The sequence below is a fragment of the Halyomorpha halys genome, unplaced genomic scaffold (genome assembly GCF_000696795.3).
Source record: "Halyomorpha halys isolate HHAL.00 unplaced genomic scaffold, Hhal_1.1 Scaffold445.1, whole genome shotgun sequence".
Classification (NCBI taxonomy): Eukaryota; Metazoa; Arthropoda; class Insecta; order Hemiptera; family Pentatomidae; genus Halyomorpha; species Halyomorpha halys.
Genome location: NW_027114133.1, coordinates 97,425 through 106,794, shown reverse-complemented (window position 1 = coordinate 106,794; position 9,370 = coordinate 97,425). Strand labels below are relative to the sequence as shown.

Genomic DNA, 9,370 nt, shown 5'->3' with positions numbered 1-9,370 from the left:
GAATCTCCATTTTTTACGCCAAATCCATACGATGTTTTAATAAATTTACCAGTAGACAACATAGAAGCGAACCAAACCCCCAGAGAACCCAAGCCACCGCCAATATTTATCAAAAATGTTAATATGTTTTGCCAACAAATCAATATTGTAGTTAACCCAGGTACATATATTTGTCAAAGTCGCATCAATGATACGAAATTAATGTCAGATACCGCAGACATATATAGAAAAATAATAAAATATTTATCAGAAACAAAAGCTGACTACCACACATATCAACTACGTTAGGAGAGGGTGTTCAGAGTAGTCATCAGACAATTACACCCCCCAACACCACCGGAAGCTATCAAAGAAGAACTTACGGCCATGGGATACGTAGTACGACGAGTAGTTAACGTACTAAAAAATAATAAAGATCCACATAATGCATCAAACAAAATAGCGTTGCCCTTGTTCTTCGTTGACCTCGAACAAACACTTGGAGTTGAAGAAATTTATAATGTGAACCGATTGTATTACACCAGAGTAATAGTTGAAAAACCCTACCCTAAAAGAACAATAGTGCAATGCCACTACTGGCCAGAGTATGGCCACACTAAATATTATTGTCATCACTTGCCTAGGTGCGTCAAGTGTGGCCAACAACACAAATCTGGAGAATGCAGCAAGCCTAGGCAATTACCTGCCGTGTGTGCACTATGCCATACAGAAGGGCATCCGGCCAACTACAAGGGGTGCGAGACGTATAAAACTCTAGCATCCAGAAAACAGACTGGTCCCAGACAAGAAGATGCAACTAGACCACCCAGGAGACCTTCAAGAATTGTCAAACCAGGAGTGTCCTTCGCTCAAATGACTGGAGAATCAGAACAGGCAACTGAGGCCCTGCCATAATCGCAACCTTCACCCCATTATCCTCAACATCATTCCCAACATTCTCATCCCTCTGTTCCTCAAACCTCATCCACTTCCCAAAAGCTTAATTATCAGGTACCTTTTATCCCCCCCTCCTCCTAACGCGACAGATCTCACAAACCTCCTCGCCTCTTTCCTATCTGAATTTAGATCCCTTATCAACCTTCACCCCATTATCCTCAACATCATTCCCAACATTCTCATCCCTCTGTTCCTCAAACCTCAACCACTTACCAAAAGCTTAATTATCAGATACCTTTTATCCCCCCTCCTCCTAACGCGACAGATCTCACAAACCTCCTCACCTCTTTCCTATCTGAATTTAGATCCCTTATCACTCCACTCATCTCCTTACTTACAAATCTAGTCTCTAATCTTATTCCTCCCCGCCACGAAACCTTTAAATGGCACCATTTAATTCTCTTACGATTCTCCTTTGGAATGCGAATGGTATTCGAAACCACGTTAACGAACTAACGGCCTTATTACACGACAAAAATATCAACGTAGCTCTAGTAACTGAAACTCGACTTACCACCAGACGATTAATGAACATACCTCAGTACCAAATTTATCGAACGGACCATCCTGACGGAACAGAACATGGTGGCACTGCTGTCATTATCCATCGATCCCTTTCACATCACTTAGTCCTTCTACAACCCCAAAATTTCCTACAAACCAAAGCCGTATCGATCCAAACGTCTCTATTCCCCATAACAACAGTAGCGGGTTATTCCCTACCGAGAATTCCCAGTTCCCAACCACAATTCAATTCTTTCCTTGATTCCCTCGGACAACACTTCCTTCTAGGTGCAGACCTCAACTCAAACAATCAACAATAGGGAGCTAGAACCACCAATTCTCGTGGACGATCACTCCTGTCTGCTATCAATTCCCTTCGATGCAACATTCTTTGTCCCAATTCTCCTACATACTGGCCAACCGATCCTAACCGTAACCCTGACCTCCTGGACTTCTTTATACACAAAGGCTTAGGCCCTCTAAGCACTTCCCTTTCAGGCCTCGATAACCTATCTTCAGACCATAGTCCACTAATCCTAACTACCTCCATATCCCCAATTCCTGTACTACCACCACCCTCATTCATAAGGGGCCCAGTAAACTGGAATTCCTTCCGCCGAATCTTAACAGACCAAATCGATCTTAAAGTTTCCCTAAAAACCCCTGAAAACCTAGATGACGCAGTCAATTCCTTCACTAACCTTATCCAACAATCTGTCTGGGCTGCCTCCTCACCCTATAATGTCCCCAGTAAACGCAAGACAAAGAACATTATGGCAACGCACAAGATATCCTTCTACATTATGGCAACGCACAAGACATCCTTCTGATCGTCGCACATATAACTATTACTGTAAACTCGTTACGAGAGAATTGTCCAACCATCGATCCGAGTCCTTCAATTCCTACCTCTCTTCCCTTTCTACTCATGACAATTCCCTCTGGAACATGACCAAAAGAATCCTAAAATCCAAACATATCTCCCACCCCCTTCGACGAAATGATAGCACATGGGCAGCATCCGACAAAGATAAAGCCGAAGAACTAGCCATTCATCTTTCTCATACATTCACTCCTCATCCTGAACTTCATACTGACCTAACCCAAACAATTGAAGAATACCTATCGTCACCAATCCCACTCTCCTTACCTCCTAGAGCAGTCACCCCTTCTGAGGTCAAATATCAACTGAGGATGCTAACTCCTCGTAAATCTCCAGGGTATGATCTTCTGACTCCTCAAATCCTTCGCCAACTTCCTCCCAAAGCTATAATATTCCTTACATATCTTTATAATTGCATCCTAAGAACAACCCATTTCCCAATCCTTTGGAAACATTCCATTATAATTCTCTTTCCAAAACCAGGAAAACCTCCTAATAATCCTGCTTCCTATAGACCAATCAGCCTACTTCCAATCCTTTCAAAACTTTTTGAAAAACTCCTCCTTAAACGTATCCTATGCAACGTTGAATCTCAGAGTTTTCCCGCACATCAATTTGGATTCCGCCTTAGACACTCCACAGTTCAACAAGGCCTCAGAGTCGTTGACTATATCTCTTCAGTTCTTGAAAAGAAATACTGCTCGGGTGCCTTTCTGGACATAGCGCAAGCTTTTTACCGGGTATGGCATTCCGGATTGCTTTTCAAGCTCAAATCCATATTACCCCATCCTACCTCTCAGATCGTTCCTTTCGAATTTGCAGTAGTTCTGAGTACTCAAATATCTACCCCATCGAGGCAGGAGTTCCCCAAGGCAGTGTCCTGGGTCCTGTCCTCTACATCCTCTTCACTGCTGACATTCCCATCACTCTAGATACATTCCTGGCGACATTTGCTGATGATACAGCTATCCTATCCTCCCATCCTGATCATGTAACAGCCTCATCCAATCTCCAAACACACCTCACCCGGATTGAGCAATGGTTCAACCAATGGCGGATAAAAGTCAATGAATCGAAATGCACAGATGTGACCTTCACTCTCTGCCGAAGCTTCTGTCCACCTGTTACTCTTAATAATATACCTCTTCCCAGATCCGACACAGTGCGATACCTCGGATTCATTTTGGACAAAAGACTCACCTGGAACCAACATACTAGACTCAAAAGACAAGAACTCAACAGACGATTCGTATGTATAAGATCATTCATCACTATTACCTATTGCCCACAACTGTGTGGCAGATTGTAATATCTATCAATAAATAAATCTATCAAAAAGCAAAAAAAAAAAAAAAAAGTTACAGGATATAAAAATAAAACCGATCGATTTCTCCGAATAAATGTTATTTATGCATATTTTTGAATTTAATGCTAAGAATATTCGCTTGTTGTTTTAATTTTCTTGATACATGTTAATAAACCTAGAGAAGAAATATAAATCAATACGAAATGGACTGGTTGTCAATTCAATTTTGTTGTGCTGTAACTGTTACGAAAAAACTTTAAGGTCTTTATCATCAGGCCTAATGAATGTTTAAGGAATCCGCATTCAACATGAATTTTAATCAAGATTGAAAAAGTTCTCTTCCGAACGTGGTAGGTGCAGGGAGATTATATACTTTCAAACTTGGAGACTAAACACCAATATCGTTCGAGTCATTTGGCGTTAAATTTTAATTTTTTGTATTTATCTTTGATCGTCTTTATATACTTTTTATTTAATAACAAAGTATATTGGATTTTTTTTATTCTATAGATTATTATTGACCTCTTCAGGAGGTATTTTTGGTGCAACAAACACTTTATAACATGCCCTGTAACAATGTTTTTTTTTCTCTCATCATTACAAAACTTATTGAACACATTATATTAAGTCACTAAACAATGCTTCAAAAGCTGCAGCACAATCAATCATTCCTTGATGTAATTGTAATAAACCTTTTCCGGTTTCGTGTAGCCCGTTAGTTGGATCCTAGCTGAAGTACATTAAATAAGCAGGTTCCAAGGCACTAATAATAGGTGTAGAACTCGGGAATATCTTAGATAAGGATCGCGATTCCAACTTAAATTTGTATTTTTATGTTGTGATGTGTAAATTTGTGATTTTATTCCCGCATAAAGGGGGGAGGGATTATTCTTAGTATCGGAAGGAAATGTTCACTCGCTTTTCGTCATCAAGAAATAAATCCATGTCAGGCAGTAGTCTAATTCATGTGACGCGTATAACCGCGTCTACCGTTAATCGAATTATGATGATTTTTTAGAGATCAAACGGATTGACACCTAAATAGTTACATATCAATTTTATCAAATTCTATTGTACACTTTCACTTACACAAACAGAAACGTATTCGTCGGGACATAAATATATTTCAAAGAGGGCTCGTCCAATTTTGGCTGATGTTGGGCATTTTTTTAGTAAGTCAGTATCAGTCCGTGACTCTGGTGATTGAGACGCAGGCCTCAGCAACCTGAGAACTGCGAGCGGCGCCGGTTCGGCTCTAGCCCGGGGAGTGGACTTTTTTCATTTCGTGGCGGTCCCACCCCTAATAATAATTTATCTTATAGGTTTTTCGAATACGCCTCCTTTTAGGCCGCTACACATTCAGCCGCCGAATTATACATTTAACTTCAATTTTTTACCTTATTATGATTAAAAATTAAATAATGGTATAATTAGGACCGAAACCGATACTGAATAACAATGCTTACCCCCTGCAATCATATCAATTACTAATCTCAGAGAACTTATTACAGAATAAGCACTGATTATTTTTCTAATAATTTTTTCTTAAGCTTTGTATACAATTATAGAGAAAAGCAATAAAAGGTAGATAATGAACAGAACAGTTTAAATATTTTAAAGCCGTAGAAAATATTAAAAAGAAATAACTCTTACCCCAAAATATTTGTTTGAAAATTAGAAAAACTATCTGTAGGATGGACTACAAACTTAGTTTTTAGTCAGATATTCAAAATTTTCAAAAGCCTATAATAAAATTAACTATTTTGGCCATTTCCTGACATTATTTTTTACCTTACCTAAAATTAATTATCACATCGGTTTATCAATGAATATACGAGTAAGTATAAGATCTAACTTTTTTCATCTTAGAAATTCGAGAAGGAGGTTGAAAAGTAGTTGTATGGAATAGTTTTATCAGATAATATATTCAAATGTGTTCAAGCCACAGATAACAGGTAATAATCTCCTATCATAAACCAATAAATGGCTGAGATAGACTAGTAAATAAAAAGCGCGAAAAGAGCCTTATTCTCTTTGTCAGGTATTCTAAAACCCCAGAAAATCTCCCCGTTTCAAATCCGGCCTAGGGATTTGACTTTTAATTTTGTAGTAGTACAACGAAATGAAAACTTGACCCCACCAAGTTTAGAATAGGAGATACCTGGAGATTATCCACTCCCCTCTTCCGTATATTACAATTGACAAGGAAGGGGTGGAAAGGGCAGTTTCGGGGGGCCAAGGTCTGTAGAGCCAAGCGAAAAAAATATATAAGTTATCTAGGTGTTAGTCGTAAATAATAAAAAAATCCTTTGTCACTATTAATAGAAGTAGCTAGATGCAGTTGTTCTCTTACGCCTTAATCTGCCCAAAATACCCAATTTTTATTATTACCCAATTAGAAAAGCATTTCTAGTCAGTTTAATCTTAAGTTAAATGAATATTTTATTAGATTTATTATAATATATATTAAATTAAATTACATTATATCCAATAATAAATATAGATTTTAGATTTTAGCCGAATGGAGGATCGTTTTACTTTGTCATTATCGAATACAGTTATGAAATCCTATTTTTAAACCCATTACCTAACGGAGCAGTAAGAGGCATGATTAAAATCAACATAAGTAGGATCCAATAAAATTCAAATTTTATTCCTCCGATTTCCATAGTAAATTCATTTATATATCCAGCGATAAAACCATCGAATACATTAATATTAATTTTTTGATCATGAATAAAGAATGCAAATTTTCCGACGGCCCCGTCGCAAGCAGATTGTTTATGCAAAATTAACGCTACCCACCCCCACCATTTTTTTTTATATAGCAGTAAACTATCTCATGGGACCTCCCGATCTGTGACCAGGCTCAATAATATATTTCTGACTTGGTCGACCCGAACATTTGAATTGGAAAATGATATCTAGCCGCAGACTTTGTTAGTGTACGGAAAATGTTTTTTAAAATAATCATTTATTCATGACGTTCTCCCTTACGGAATGAAAGAGGAAGGCTGTATTTGTCTCTCATTTTATATGTCCTTAAGAGTTAGACATCAAAGGCATTTTATTCTTTTGATTCGAATAATGAGAAATTATACGAATTCGTTATCAAATATTATAATGTGCCTCGCCTTGATTAATGGACGTAAGTAGGGGCGGATTCCATTTGATCTCTTATGCAATGTTGTTTTCTTGAATAAATTTCTACCTCTAATTCATTCAACCTTCTTGATTCTAGACTCAATACTTAGTAACAAATCGGGAATCGGGAAAAAATAATTAGGTGCGCACTACACAAAACTTTCACTTGCTTTGAGTAAACTCACGTACTTTGAGATTGTCCATCTCACAAGACGTATATATTTTATTTTATTTTTTTAGGTAGAAAACAAATATAGGAATATAGGAAGGAAATATGAAAAGGTAGAAAAAGAAAGAAGAATAGTTGTTAAGAAAAAAAAGTACTTAAGTGTTTTGATGACAATTGTTATAAAAATTAAAAATGTTAATATATTTTAGAGTATATATTTCTAATTATGGATTGATAGGTACGCTGTCTATTATAACAACCCAATGTATTTGGGCAGCATGGGCCAAATCGCAAAATTAATTCTGTATATTAAAAACTAGTATTAACTCTATATTTTGAAAACATTATTCTCTAAATGAGCAGCCTCAAGAACATGGAAAACGGCAATAAAATAACCTTTTTCAGCTAGATCTATTATATGATCCTCGGAATAAGGACTCCTTTTCAACCGCTTCGAATTTATCTATATCGCTTATCTCTTTCCTTATTGAGGACTGCACAGTAAGATATGAATCGGCTGCCACCGAAATTCCAGATGAGCAATGGCGACGCCTGGGGAGGACGTAATTCTAGTAGCCATTGTTAAGCATATTGTCACTTCGCAGTGTTACAACTCAGTTGCAGCTCCACCATCTACGATTGAGGCAATATCGTTTTTCTTAATATAATAATATTATGATCTAAATGAAAACACAGTCGACGATAAGCATCCCATTCCCAGGTTCAAGGATATTTTGGACAGTAAAGGTAGCGAGAAAATTTCTAACACCTTTTAATAAGATTTAAAGGCTGGATGCCATCAAATAAAAATGCATTCCAAAGATGAACATAAAACCGCTTTCCCATTTGAAAGGTGACAATACGAGTTCACCAGAATGCTATTCGGTCTCAAAAACATGCCATTGACGTTCCAGAGGTACTGGACGATACTGGGAAAGATAATGTGGTCAAGACTGGCTTTCGAGGGCGGATATGGTAAATGCGATCGAAGACGAGCGAGAAGGTCCATCGGGAGATGTAAGGCAGTTCATAAGGTAATGGACCCCGGAAGAGGACGCAGAATCAGAAACCCCAGAGACAGAATCCAGAGAGGAAACGTCTGGAGACGAATCATCCAATGGTAGGCCAGCGGAGATGGAAGAACTTGAAGATATCATCAACGATAAACGACACCAGATAATCTGGAAGACCACGACTGCAGGCCCGACGAAAATTGAATACAACAAATATAATAACAGTAGCATCTCGACTATCTGGTCATCTGACGATAAGAAAAAAGAATGGGTTTCACAGACGCTGAAAAGGGTTTCTGGCATAATAAAAGACCTGGAAGGGAAAGTCGACGAAGAAGCCCGCATCATCTTAGAACGTACGGCCGAATGTAGGGCCAAAGGAAGATAAAAGGGGAATGAGGACCGAAGAGCAGTGGAGGAACTGAAGACGATGGGAGCTGAGCCTTTAGTGCTAACTCCGCTGAAGGAGAGGAGTAAATACGAGGACGCGGAGCCGGCCCCAATGCCCCAAAGGTCCAGCCAGACACTGTTCTGTAGGGGAAGGAACCTTAAATCGGATACCTCTACAAACGGTGAGGAAGAGGAAAGGGGAGGCTGGAAAAAGCCATGCGAAGAAAGAGGAAGAGGAAGAAGACCTCAGCCTAGGATGTGCCTCCGGAAGAAGGGCCGAAGGAGAGGAAAAAACTAACCTTCGCTGGCGTCCTCGCGAGCGTTCCGGCCACTCCGCTTAAACATCAGGAGACGGCGACATAGGTCACACTCAAGGGAAGCGCAGCGGGGGTGGACTGCAAAAGATATATACAAAAAATTCCCGGCTCAAGAAGAATTGAAGATCTTTGGGGACATAAAATTGATGAAACTCACCCAAATGGGCAATGTTTTGGTCAGAACAGAAGGCGCTGACCAGGCACAAAAGCTCCTCATCTGGGATAAGTTGAGGGAAAAATGATTCAGGTGAGTCTTACTGTGGAATGTAGGCATCGCCTAGAAGTAAAAGGAGTCCCCTATTTTTGAGACGGGAGAAATATCTTTGGGAAAAAATCCCTATAGAGGCTCCAACGGAGGATAAAGACAGGTGGGAGTGGCTTAGACCCTGCTTCTCCACTTCCACGAGGGGCGGGCTCACAACTACGAGGGTGCTTGAGGCGCACCAAGCTATGAGACTCGCCCTGATGACCCTGTCCGCGAAGGACGTCAGCGGAGGATGGTAGAGCCGCGATTGTTGTCGTTAACCCTGCCCTCGACGTTATGGAACTGAATCAATTCACCACAGCAGATCAGGCGGCATGTTATGTCAGGTGGGGCAGAGTTGCCTTCGCTCTGGTTTCAGCATATATACCGCCACGACAGGCGAATGTAAATATCAATGTAGAGAATAATATAGCTGCTGTGAAGACTAAAATATAGTGCTAAAG

General features: G+C 39.4%; 1 protein-coding gene across 2 annotated transcripts in view; it reads left to right on the top strand.

The window, feature by feature from the left end:
- Positions 1-9,370, top strand: part of LOC106682819 (lachesin) — a 522,354-nt gene that overhangs the window by 439,838 nt on the left and 73,146 nt on the right. The window lies entirely within an intron of this gene.